Source organism: Rhipicephalus microplus, chromosome 3 (assembly GCF_043290135.1).
Source record: "Rhipicephalus microplus isolate Deutch F79 chromosome 3, USDA_Rmic, whole genome shotgun sequence".
In the NCBI taxonomy this organism is placed as follows: domain Eukaryota; kingdom Metazoa; phylum Arthropoda; class Arachnida; order Ixodida; family Ixodidae; genus Rhipicephalus; species Rhipicephalus microplus.
This window is the reverse complement of record NC_134702.1, coordinates 275,563,100-275,574,698: the sequence shown is the minus strand read 5'-3', so window position 1 is coordinate 275,574,698 and position 11,599 is coordinate 275,563,100. Positions and strand designations below refer to the sequence as shown.

The 11,599-nt window shown below is 47.4% G+C and overlaps 1 pseudogene; it reads left to right on the top strand.

Annotated features, from left to right (window-relative positions):
• Positions 1-10,149: 10,149 nt before the first annotated feature.
• On the top strand, positions 10,150-10,268 carry LOC119160214 (5S ribosomal RNA; annotated as a pseudogene).
• Positions 10,269-11,599: the final 1,331 nt, after the last annotated feature.

The window sequence follows — 11,599 nt, the reverse complement described above, 5'->3', positions numbered from 1 at the left end:
CCGGTTCATTGCAAACTGCACATAGGTTAGATAATGAAAACCCTGATTTGTTGAGATAAAAATTTAAACGAGAAACTCTACAGCGAAAGCTTGTGAGGGTCACCTAACATTGACGGGAAAGGCATTTTGTGGTGTTCCTTGTGAATTGCAAGTGCCGAAAATCTTCAGATTGTAGCAGCGACGTTTCGTTTATTTTTAAGATTAACAGTCCTTTGAATCGTTCGGCAGTAATAAAAGGAAACTGTGGAGCTAGTAGCACCACCAGGATATTAAAAATGCCGAAGCGAGCGAATCAGCAATATCATTTAGTTCAATTCCAGCATGCCCGGGGACCCAACTAAACCGAACTTCTGATAGGCTATGCGGTACGAGAGACCAAAATATCCTGAGAAAAGGAGACTGCTTTGCTGACGTTAGATGTGTACATACAGACAAAGCATCCGAAATAATAATAGCTTTCGATTGCTGATAATTTACTTTTCGAAGAGCCAATGTAATAGCCAGGAAGTCTGCGAAGTAAATTGGTGAGAAGGCAGGCAATCGAAGCGCAAAAGAGTATTTTCAGCTTATTTTCCGCCACATCTTTCTCGTCTTCACGAGATTCCGGCGTGTCTAACTTCTGCAGGTCTACAACTTAACACGAAGTGCCACTTTGCAGCACGCAAATAATCATTTTGGGACATGTCATCACAAGAGATGGTGTTCTTATGGATTCCGATAAGCTTCGAGCTGTGGCTGACTTCTCAATGCCCACATCGCTGAAAGCCCTCAAAAGTATCGTTGGTCTCAGCTCCTACTTTCGTCGCTTTTTGCGTAAGTTTGCGTCCATCATCGCACCTCTGACGAGTCTGCTTGCTAACAGCAAAGGTACGTCTGCATGGTTACTTGCAATGTGAAGACGCATTTCGCCAGCTGCGCTGCCTGTTGACATCGCCACCTATTTTTCGTCACTACGACACCACTGCAGCCACACAAATTCACACCGATGAAAGTGGCCTCGGTCTTGGTGCAGTTTTGGTACAACATAAAAAAACCAAGCCGTATACGTAGTCACTTATGCAATTCGCGCTCTCAAGAAGGCTGAATTGAATTACTTCGTGGCAGAGGAGGAGTGCTTAGCCAGAATCTGGGCGTTTATGAAGTTTCACCCAAAATAAAATATCCGTGTGGTACATCGTTCCGGTCGCAAGCACGCGGATGCCAATGCACTTTCCCGGTCACCATTAAGACCAGCTGTGGCCACTCTGTCACCCCTTTTTACCACCTTGTCACCACTCAGCTCCACTGACACGTTTTCGGAGCAGCGTGAAGACCCACACCTTGCCTTGCTATTTGACTACCTTACAGCTTTGTCTACTGTCCCTTCCACGATAGAGCTACGCCGTCAAGCAGCCCACTTTTTCATGCGAGACGACATTCTGCTCGCCACAACTACACGCCAGGTTTCGGAAATGGCTCCTTGCTGTTCCTACTTACACGCACTTTGACGTGTGCATGAATTTCTGTGCAGATCCCAAATGTGCTCACGCAGGTGCCTTGAAAACTTACGAAAGGCTGCGTCAACGTTATAACTGGCGAGCAATGTATCGCTTTGTGCAGAAATACGTTCAGTCTTGCAACACTTGCCAACAAAACCATACACCTCCGCGGCATCTTACTGGCATGTTACAGCCATTCCCATGCCCGGGTCGCCCAATTGACCGCGTGGGTACTGACCTCTGTGGCCCCTTCTCTTATAGTGGCTCTGGAAACAGGCGGAATATTGTCGGTGTCGATCATTTGATATGCTACGCTGAGACTGCAGCTCTACTGGAAGTGACCGCACACGAAAATTCACTCTTCATTCTACGCCATAGTGCTCCATGGGGCCTACTCAGCGATGGGGGTCGAGTGTTCCTGTCGGAGGTCATCCAAGCTATCCTCGCTGAATGAAACATCATCAACCGGAAGTCTACCGCATACTATCCGCAGACAAATGGTCTCACTAAGCGATTCAAGCGCACATTTTGTGACATGCTTAGGATGTCCACTTCTTCCAACCACACTAACTGGGACGCTGTGTTACCTTTTGTTACGTTTGCTTATAACGCCGCCACGCAATCGACTAGCGGTTTTTCTCCGTTCTTTACGTTGTATAGCCATCAACCATCCCACCCACAGGGCACCATCCTCCCGTATCGCCCTGACGCATCTGAGTGCTCTCCGCTTTCTGAAGTCACAGATATGCAAAATACTGCTGAAGTTGGCTCGTTCTCTGACAAGTTAGGCTCAATGTCTGTAAAAGACTCGACTTGACGACGCTCACCACATAGCTCCTACATTTCGTGCTGGCTCATTGTGTGGCTTTGGATGCCCCCACACGTTCCTATCCTGTCTTCTAAACTTCTGGCGCGGTACCATGGTCCGTACCGTGTCATTGACGCGACCTCCCCGGTGAATTACATCATCGAGCCATTAACAGAATTACCAGATTTGCGCCGTTGAGGACGTGAGACCATACATGTTGGCCATATAAAGCCCTACTACTACCCCCTGAGTGTGCCTAGTCCCTCAGTCGTCAGGATGGCTACTCTTCACCCCGGGGGTATTGCAGTGGAGCATACGCACCGACGCGTATGTGCCTTCTGAAGAGGAAAAAAAAGCCCCGCACTCTGCACAAGAACCTGAGCCGCCTTTGCCAGACATGCCGTAGGGCAATTTTTCATTGTGACCTCATTGCGACTTCTCTGGTTGAATAAACCTCATCGCACTACGATAGAAAATGTTCGTACTTCAACTCATCGCCATTGTTCTGTCAGGGTCGAGCTGGGCTTGACGCTGGAAGAACGAGAAAAGCGAAGCGCCGCCGTACGCGAAGTGCTATGTCTGTCAGGAACAAGAGATGGTTTGACCACTTGCTCAGCAACGATTTTGTTTATTGGCAGTTTTATCTCTAAATATTTTTTCACATTGGCTTTAATTTCACTTTACTTTCATTTGGGTATACTGCCACCCGGTTTTTGGCCTGTCCCTCTCTGTGGGTGAGCGCCATACATCTGAGGTTATCAGCATCAGCATCAGCATCAGCTGGTGGCAGCCACCGACGACTGAGGTGCGGAGCGCTGAGCAAAGAACACCCGCCTCGAAAACAGCACGTCACCAACTGTTTTATTTACAACTATATGCAGATACGCCTCATACGCACCCTAGCTGTGCATCTCACATACACCGCTGCCGTGCGAGGTGCCACATGAATCAAAACCGAAACTAAGAAAACAGGAACAGCACAACACCTTGTTGTGAGGTAGCCTGCCAGTGCTCGAATGCTGCGTGTTGAGATTTCTTATACGCAACGTTCACCGTTGGTAAACAACTGCATTATCAGATTCCAGATTGTACCAGCTATTGGCCGCGAGATCGAGCCTGGCGAGATCTCCGCCTGGCGGCAACAGGCCAAATAGGTGCAGTGGGGATTGGTCACTGCGTCGTCTGCCAGTCACGTCAGGTTTGTATGGGAGAGTAGTACGTCATGAACGATTTCCTATGGTGGTTTGTTCGGATATGTTAGCGCGAGCTTAACTAGTTGTGCGTATGCCCAAAACGATGTGTGAAAGCATTCTCTCTCGCTTTGCTGGTAATGCACTGAGATAAGATCAACGAGTGCAACTTTCCTGAGGGTTGAGTATTGTCGTTGTACTTTGTATTTGCCAAAATACCTTAAGTGTGGTTGCCATTAATTGCATCAAGCACATCGTAAAATGAATTTGGCTTCGTCCCAAACTTAAGTACTAATGATCCATGAAGGCAGGGGTTCGGCAACTTGGTTTTAAACAAAAACAAGGCTCTAAGGGACGCACGTGCACCTTGTTAGGTGCATAAATACAGCACTATATGTAGTGTATTGACTCTGCGATCGTTCTTTCTTAAACTGTCAGCATTCCTGACTTTATCTGAACAAGCGGAATGGAAGACGCCACCCCCCGGGATGGGGGACCATCCATCCAACGAGACAGCGGGCCCTAGCCGTTTGCATAAGGATGGACCGAATGTGGGTGACCGCGTTGGCGCGTCTGCTCCTTGTGATGATTCTACCGAGAGCTCATCAGTGGAAAAGCTGGAGTCAGAAGCAGACTTCAGGACATTCCATACCCGCCGGTTGAAAAGGAAGCTTCGCAGGACGTCATCAACGGCGGAGCCACAAGCGGCGCTAGACGAAGGCAAGCGATGTTTCACCATCTCGTATGTACTCATGTCTACATCAGACAACCTGAACTCACTAAACAGGCAGTCATTGGCTAATTATTTCAAGCGAGTAGCACCTGCTCAAGTGAATGAAATTGCAGGAAAAACATATTGTCAGTTGATGTGACAAACAAAACCATTCTTGACAGACTGAAGGCCGTCACGCAGCTCGGAAGTATTTCAGTTCGCGCGTTTCTCGCTCACTGGGAAGGAACGATGACTGGCGTAATAAATGATGTCGACGCTGACATCACAGACGCTGACCTGCAGAATCTTCTGACGTCGACAGTCAGGATCATGACCATACGCCGCTTCGGACAGTCTCGCTGCATCAAACTAGTATTTGATTCTGAGACTCTGCCCCCTAGCGTGAAGGTTGGATACGTGAGACATCCCGTGCGCCCTTACGTGCCACAGCCTTTGCAGTGTCACAAGTGCTGCAAGTTGGGACACGTCAGCGCAGTGTGCAAAAGTTAGACAACTTGCCAGCGGTGCGGCGGGTCTCATAAGGTGGAAAACTGCGATACTGCTGTTCCATTGAAATGCCCAAACTGCTCTGGTGCACATGAAGCAACGTCGAAGGAGTGCCCAAAGATCAAAGAAGAAATTCGCGTCCTGCGAAAGATGGTCAGAGACAACTCGACACACAGAGAGGCTGTCACGTCCATCCGCCGACACAGACGTCGTCCAAAACGTAGGCACCAGCGAAAGCATAGTGGACATAGGAGTGATGCATCACCATCAGCAACAGATGAACATACGCGTACGCATTATCAGGCCGCTATACCCATGTTGTGTGCACCACGTCCCAGGGATGCAGAAAGTGGACCAATGCCCGCGTTGCACGCCGACGGTTCGGATACTGAGTGGCCTTCGCTACCAACCGGAGCAATAAAAAAGACCACATTATGGGCTGCAACTTCAAAGAGGGCGGAAAATGATAGGCAAGACACTGAGAAGAGCCAAACTATGCTGAAGCTACAACTAAAATCTATTCGTGCGATTCTCCACGAGCTACACACACCAGGAGCGAAAACAGCAGTGCAGATCCTCAACGTGCTGGAACCGCTACTGCTGACCCTTCCGCAAACAATATGGCGAATTTCTTCGATGAACGTGTGCGCACCTCTGCTATAGTGCAGTGGAACGCACGAGGTTTGCGAAGCCGATTCTCTGACTTTCGACAACGAATGTTTAAATACAAATTTCCGTTGGTTGTAATATGTGAGACGAATATGATGTCGTCGTTTCGTATTTCCGGATAGGTCACTTTGTAGTCACGTGATGATTGAAATGCGAGCAAAGTAATTATATGCGTACGTCAAGATTTAACGTACGTGAGACATGCCGTGGCTCCTCAATCTTCTAACGACGATATTTTCCTATCTATAAAGCACAAGAGAAGTTCAATATCAATCATTGGTGGATACATTCCTCCTAGAAGCCACATGGACTGTTCGCATCTCTTGTCTGTGCTCCAAGCTTGTCCTGGACTACATGTATTAGTTGGGGATTTTAATGCACATCATCCCATGTGGGGTTCTGCCTCAATGAACACCCGCGGTAGGGACATTGCTGATCTTGTGCTCAATCAGGGCCTGATGTCCATTAACGATGGCTTACCTACTTACCTCCGTGGCGCATCGTACAGAAGCTGTCTAGATGTATGTTTTGTGAGCAGAAGTCTGTTGTTTACCACTTGTTGGTTGGTAGACGTTGAAACACATGAAAGTGACCATCTCCCTGCATATATACAGCTAAAAGGATTCCGTCGTTCCGCTCCCCTGCCTGTGAAAAGCGTAGACTGGCCAGAATTCCAAGCTCCTGTAAATGCTCAGTGTGGGAACATTCAATCTATATCTGAAATAGAAAACCTAATTGCAACAGCCTTAAAAACGCATACGAAACTTGTGAATTTGTCGCTACCAAGATCACAACTTGACGCACAATATGAATACCTTCGTGCAATTCGTCGCCGGGCAGAGAGAAAATACAGGATGACGAAATCACCATCTGACCTATCTACAGCACGCCAAGCACAACGACGTGTATTTCGACACTTGGATAAGCTTGACAGGCAACGGTGGAGGGTATTTTGTGGCTCTCTTGATCCCAGGAAACCCCTGTCTCGAATATGGCAAATTGTACGAAGCCTTCAGACGCCCACTCAACAGTTGTTCCCTTTCTGATCTTTGGCTCTAAAGCAAGGTCGACCTGAAGTAGAGGTTGCAGAATATTACTGCCAATTACTCGTAGGTATATCCTCCTCATCGATACCACCTTCGTGTTTAGCCTCACCGCCATTCAGCGACGATCGCCTCGACTTACCATTCACAATGCACGAACTCGATGCTGCGATTTCTGCGTCCCGATGGTCGTCCGCACCCGGCCCTGACGGAATTACTTATTCGGCTCTATATCACCTCAGCCAGGAAGCAAGGCAGGCTCTCTTGTCGTTCTACAACTCTACGTGGGAAACAGCGACAGTCCCAGAGAGTTGGAAGTGCAGCCGCAGAGTGGCCTTACTGAAACCAGGCAAGTGTTCACACGAGTTGTCTTCTTATAGACCCATTGCCCTAGCCAGTTGCATCGGTAAGGTGATGGAACGCATGGTGCTGGCAACATTGGATTGGCCGCTGGAGAATAATGTCGGCTTACCGAATTTTATAAATGGCTTCCGTAGAGGTCGATCATCTATAGACGGTGTTGTAGATCTAGTTTCTTCTGTTGAAAAGCAAAGAGAACGTCGGAGATTGGTAGGGGCCATTTTCTTAGATATAAAGGGCGCGTACGATAGCGTCTACCATGAGGCCATTCTTGACGCACTTGAAGACATCGGCGTAGGTGGCCGACTACACGCATAGATAGGGAGCTATCTCAGAGGACGTACCATTTTTATGTCGACATCCGACGGTGACACGGCCAGGCACCTCGTAAGCCGTAGAGTTCCGCAAGGCACCGTCCTGAGCCCCATGCTCTTTAACATAGCACGCATTGGCCTTGAAGCTGAGCTTCCCGACGTTGTCTGAATCAGTGCGTATGCGGACAACATATGCATATGGGCATCTGGAGCAACGCGACCACAACTGCGAGTAAGGCTACAACAATGCACATCAATAACATCTAAGTACTTACGTCGTGAGGGCCTGGAACTTTTAACAGCAAAATGTGCTGCATTGACATTTACGAAAAAATCAATGTCGCGGTACCCAATCTTCGCTCACGGAGCAGTGATTCCCGTGGTCAAGCACCACCGCTATTTAGGGGTCGTCATTGATCGCAACCTGTCCTGGTCAAAGCATGTGACTGTGCTGCGAAAGAAACTAATCAGTTTTGTGTATGTTCTTCGTGTTATAGCAGGACTGAGATGGGGTCCTTCGGGGAAAGTCTTCTGCAGTTATACAAGGCATTGTTTGTGGGCTACATAAGGTACAGCTCACCTGTGCTTTCCAGCATGCGGGCAACGTGCCTTCGTACATTAGAGAGCCTTCAGGCACGAGCACTGAGAATATGCCTTGGCCTGCCACGGTGCACGTCTACCTCTGGCACTATACAAGAGTCCCGCACCTACCCTATACAGGTTTACACGTCCTGTGAGCCTCTTCGAGTGCATCTTTGTCTGCTGACCCGACATGCACAGCACCCGTTGTCTTCGCTACAAGTGGACTGACCAGGCTGTACCTATTCGCGATGCCTCGATACGCATAGGCACATGATCCCTTCAGGATTTGCACTTGCTGTAATCCCTGCAGTGCCTCCATGGACATTGACTAAACCACTGGTGTGCCTTCACATACGTGGAATTTCGTATAAGTCGCGTGTTTCTTATAGTGCCCTCAAGCATCTCACCTTGGCACATTTAGATGACCGATACAGCGACTCTTTGCACATTTACACCGATGGATTCGTAACTTCATCCGCCTCAGCTGCAGCCTTCGTGATCCCTCAACTTAGTATTTCCCGACAGTACAAATTAGATCATAGGTCATCTTCGACAGCTGCAGAACTTGTTGCTAGACAACAAGCCATAAAATTTGTAAACCACCAAGCACCGCGTAAATGGACGATTCCGTCTGATTCAAAATCAGCGCTTCACGCTATCCATTCTTGCTCAAGAAGAAGCCAATTTTACGAGTTAGCGTTAGAAATCGTCCAAGCGGTTAGCTAACACACAGGAGCGGTCACTTGATTACACTCCAATGGATTCCTGGACACTGCGGCCTAGTTGGCAACGAAACAGCCAATAGCGAAGCAAGAGCGGCAATATACAACGCTCCTATGTTCGTCAAAGTACCGTACTCGCAAAGTGACGTCAACACATTGTTGAGATCACTCATGGGCGAATGCGCTGCCACTTACTCTTTGCTACCAGATCACCGAAACAAGCACCTGCGGGAAACAGAGACCGGTATGACTTTTCGTCTTCCAGATAAAATCAGCCGAGGACATGCTAATATACTGCACGGAATTCGCCTGGGCGTCGCCTTCACTCGCCACTACACCCACCTAATCAGCCGTGCGGACAGCCCGAATTGTGAACGCTGCCAAGTGTGCGAAACGATAGCTCACATATTTTGTGACTGTGCATTATACGTGGCGCAAAGAAAAATGCTAAGTGCAACGTTGGCAAGCATTGGACGAACACCATTAAGTGAAAGCCACATATTGTCACCAATGAACGACCAAACAGTGTCAAAAACTGCTACAAAGGCTGTTCTAGACATTATAAAAAGCACTGGACTAGAAAATAGACTGTAGGGTACTATGCTAAGTGGCTACTGTACATACGCACTACCTCTTCTTGTCCCCATCATCACCCTTCATCCCTCTTTCCTTGACCTTTCCCTTATCACCTGTGTAGAGTTGCAGGCTAGAGCGAACTAGCTCAGGCCGACCTCTCTGCCTTCTAATAAATTCTCACTCTCTCTCTCTGCGCTGAGCTTTATGTTTATATAGCTGCGGTACTAGTTTTACATAGTAGTAATTCTGTTAAGTAAAGTGTGACACTTCGGAACCTAAGCTCTCCTTAAAAGAGAGTTGCCGAGAGCCATTTTCTCGCTTGGAGCCAAATATACACAGAAACATCCTTGTGCTTACTTTTCAAAAGTCTCTAAAGAACCCAGATGTTCAAATTTATTCATACGGTTTGCCTTTTTCCGATGTATAATTTCAAAAAAAAGTCATCTTTTCTACATTGCCTGGAGTCTTTGTGGGGCATGATTGATTGACAGAAAGCTGCGATTAATTTTCCTCTGAAAAAAGATAAAACAAAAGCATGTTATTCGCATGAAATAAACAAACCTGTCATGCACGTGATTTTTCGATAAAAGCTTTCCGTGCAACACTTGCGAGCTTTTGATGTTAGCGCTAAAAACGAACACTGGCGGCGTGGCAGTCGGGGTGAACTAACGTCAAGACAAGGACTTGCTTGCTCCGCGGCCAAGTATCACCTTTTGCTTCTCCTGCCGTGTGCCTTATCTTACCCCATGCGGTGGTGATGACTGCTCATTGTTGCGATGCAAATACAGCAAGGTGGAATACGACTGTTTACACTGCTACCGAAAGTTAAGTAAGCTGCAAAAAGCTGCGATTATCTCAAGAGCAAACTCCCACCTAAACAGGCGATTCACTGGGAAAACGGTGGTGCATAACAGCAAGGCGTTCGTTCTTCTCACTGCTTACGCCAAAAAACTGGTGCTAAAAGCATCTACGCTGATGATTCTAACTTCATCACAACTTTATGAGCCCTCCGAGATGAGAACATGCGTCCCTAAAAACTACAAATATTAAAGTTAGGCTGTCTTTATTTCAATAGTACATCACAGTTTTCAGACACTATATTCGGGGGATTTGACAATATTGCGCGTTTCGCTAAAAGATACTGATGATCTACCATAAAAATGTTGAATATATCCAAAATGAATAAGGGCCATCGGCTATACCATGCTCAATGCGATGCTTCTCGTCCGATCACCGAAGCTAAGCAGCCTTGGGCTCGGTCAGTACTTGGGAGGGAGACCACCTGGGAATACCGAGTGCTGATGGCACCTTCTTATGCCCCGCCGCGGTGGTCTAGTGGCTAAGGTACTCGGCTGCTGTCCCACAGGGCGTGGGTTCGAATCCCGGCTGCGATGGCTGCATTTTCGATGGAGGCGGAAATGTTGTAGGCCCGAGTGCTCAGATTTGGGTGCGCGTAAAGAACCCCAGGTGGTCTAAATTTCCGGAGCCCTCCACTACGGCGTCTCTCATAATCATATAGTAGTTTTGGGACGTTAAACCCCACATATCAATCAATCAATAAGAATGTATAAGTTCACACGCAAAACATTCAGGAAAATGCTGAGTTGTTAGTGTACTTGAATTCTGTAAATATTTCTGCTAAGCATCTAGTCAGCAGGAATTATGTGGCCGTATATTTTAATGTGCATGAACTGCTAGCCCGATCATACAATGCGTCACAAGCGGTAATGCCTAATTCACGTGGGAGCACTGTTGATAAGAATCGTTTGCCAAATGGTTGAAACTCGAAATGGCGTGGTAAACGTGTTTGATGGTGCTCTCAGCGACGTGGCTCACGTAACAAATAAAAGGGGTTCGGCTCAATGAGACAGTGCCTGGTCTTGCAGGTCACATCCACACACAAGTTAATCAAGCTCGGCTGTAGGTGTAACACGCCGTTGCTACAATGCTGCATGAAGTTTTCGCAATTAACCTCAACTCGTTTTTTATCAAAATAAAGCCCCAAAATTACTGCGAGTAAAGCGTCCAGCTACTTTACGAGTGAGCAAGCACATAAGAAATACAAATACAACTGCTGCGGTGGTATTCTCGAGATGCTTTGCGAGCCTCAGTGCATGAGGTTTTGCAAATGTGCGTAGAACTTCGTACACAGGCAAAAAACAAACAAACAAACAAAAAGCACTCTGTGGCCAGATCGTCGCTTGTGTCCGATACAAGTAAAGCTTTTGGAAGTGAGAACATTATACCTTCGCAAAGAACCACTTGGGAAGAAAGCAGCCTAATAATGTAAATATGCTGTCATATGTGTGAAAACCATTACTTCAATATGGGACACCTTGTAGAATCACTTGCTATCCAAGCACAAACATGTTTTTGCTCTTCACTTACGTCGGCCAGCAGCTACCGCGGCCGGGAATCGAACCCATCCTCGAGTTTATCTGTGCGACAACACAAACCTGATCAAAGTGTACGGTTAGCACGGTACTAGTTGGTGATTGTGCTGAACAGAAGTTTTGTACAAAAATAGGAGCATTGTCGATTTCGTCATTCATCTGAAGCTTGAGTCAAGTCAAAAGGAATCGTGAACAGTGGCGCAGCGTTCAATGCGAGTGCATGTTTTATTAGAAGCGCCATGGCA